The following is a 2,500-nucleotide window of genomic DNA, read 5'->3' as shown; positions in this document are numbered from 1 at the left end:
GCCGGAGGAGCTGACCGCCCGAAGGCGCCGGCGAAAGTGCCGGGCCCGGCGGCAGCCCTCTGATGGCAGGCCACGTTTGCCAGTCGATCGGGGTGGGAGGGAAGGCTGGCAGGCAGGTGGGCCGGAAGAGGAGGCTGCTGTGGCAGCAACTCGCTCTCTCGCGCCGTCCCAGTGCCGTCCGAGCGTTGCCGAGGGTGTCTGCTGACTTGCGCATCTTCAGACACCCGTCTCCCATAAATGACGGAGGGCACCTTTGCTACTCATTACCCTTAGACTGCTCAACTGGAGAGGGGAGAAAAAAAGGCCCTGGCCGAGGTGGTGAGTCGGCCTCCTCTCTCCCTCACGGTTGAAAAAGATGTGCTCCTGGCGCACTGGCCCTGCTGAAAATCTCTCTCCATTTGGCCGAGGCAGAGAGTCGGCCTCCTCTCTCCCTTACGGTCGAAAAAGATGTGCTGCTGTCGAACTGGCCATTACATCCTCACCTGATCTAGTCCCCCATTAGATCCCCCCCCCCCCCCCCGCAGTTACCCCGTACCACATATCTAGCACGGACCTTGACCTCCAGCAGGCCCCGGGGACCCACATTACCCCCCCCCCCTTCCCCCTGCAGTTACCCTGTACCACATGTCTAGCATGGACCTTGACTTCCAGCAGGCCCTGGGGACCCACATACTCCCCTGCTCTACTCCCCCACTAGCTTTCCTTTCTTGCAGTTATGATCCAGCGCATATCCAGCATGGACCTTGACTTCCAGCAGGCCCCGGGGACCCAAATTACCCCCCCCCCCCCCCTGCAGTTACCCTGTACCACATATCTAGCATGGACCTTGACTTCCAGCAGGCCCCGTGGACCCACATTACCCCCCCCCCCCCCTGCAGTTACCCTGTGCCACATATCTAGCATGGACCTGGACCTCCAGCAGGCCCTGGGGACCCACATACTCCCCTGCTCTACTCCCCCACTAGCTTTCCTTTCTTGCAGTTATGATCCAGCGCATATCCAGCATGGACCTTGACCTCCAGCAGGCCCCGTGAACCCACATTACCCCCCCCCCCCCTGCAGTTACCCTGTACCACGTATCTAGCATGGACCTGGACCTCCAGCAGGCCCCGGGGACCCACACTTAAGCCCCCTCCCACTAACAAAGCAGAACACCACTGGCAAAATCCTCGTGCCCCTGGTACTCCAGAAAGCACATTGAAATGTGCCCCTGGTACACTGCGCAGAAGAACTGCCACACACACACACACACACGCACGCACGCACGCACGCACGCACGCACGCACGCACTGCTTGTGCCTATGGTACGACAACTTTTCTCGTGCCTATGGTACGACAACTTTTCTCGTGCCTATGGTACAACAATTTTTCTCGTGCCTATGGTACAACAACTTTTTGCCGTGCCCCTGGTACACCGCTCAGTAGCACTTTGCCACACAAACTCTCCTCGTGCCTATGGTACGACAACTTTTCTCGGGCCTATGGTACAACAACTTTCCTCCGTGCCCCTGGTACGACAGCTTTTCTCGTGCCTATGGTACAACAACTTTTCTCGTGCCTATGGTACAACAACTTTTCGCCGTGCCCCTGGTACACCGCTCAGTAGCACTTTGCCACACACACACTCCTCGTACCTATGGTACGACAACTTTTCTCGGGCCTATGGTACAACAACTTTCCTCCGTGCCCCTGGTACGACAGCTTTTCTCGTGCCTATGGTACAACAACTTTTCTCGTGCCTATGGTACAACAACTTTTCGCCGTGCCCCTGGTACACCGCTCAGTAGCACTTTGCCACACACACACACCACTCGTGCCTATGGTACGACAACTTTTCTCGTGCCTATGGTACGACAACTTTTCTCATGCCTATGGTACAACAACCTTTCCCCGTGCCCCTGGTACACTGCGCAGAAACTCTTTGCCACACACACACACCACTCGTGCCTATGGTACGACAACAGGCCCCGGGGACCTACATCGCACCTTGCTCTTGCCTCCCTTACAGCTGAAAAGGTCCATGCTTTTGCCCTGGCCCTTCTGAAATTCCCTCTCCATTTAGCCGAGGCAGTGAGTCGGCCTCCTGTCTCCCTTTACGGTCGAAAAAGATGTGCTCCTGGGCGCGCTGGCCCTGCTGCTACTCACATCGGGCATGGACCTGGACCTCCAGCAGGCCCCGGGGACCTACATCACACCTTGCTCTTCCCTCCCTTGCAGCTGAAAAAGGTCCATGCCTGTGCCCTGGCCCTGCTGAAATTCCCTCTCCATTTAGCCGAGGCAGTGAGTCGGCCTCCTGTCTCCCTTTACGGTCGAAAAAGATGTGCTCCTGGGCGCGCTGGCCCTGCTGCTACTCACATCGGGCATGGACCTGGACCTCCAGCAGGCCCCGGGGACCTACATCACACCTTGCTCTTGCCTCCCTTACAGCTGAAAAAGGTCCATGCTTTTGCCCTGGCCCTTCTGAAATTCCCTCTCCATTTAGCCGAGGCAGTGAGTCGGC

This window comes from Rhamphochromis longiceps, linkage group LG6 (genome assembly GCF_057381845.1).
Source record: "Rhamphochromis longiceps isolate RC_006_pf linkage group LG6, R_longiceps_female_GT1.1, whole genome shotgun sequence".
In the NCBI taxonomy this organism is placed as follows: Eukaryota; Metazoa; Chordata; class Actinopteri; order Cichliformes; family Cichlidae; genus Rhamphochromis; species Rhamphochromis longiceps.
This window is presented reverse-complemented; position numbering follows the sequence as displayed.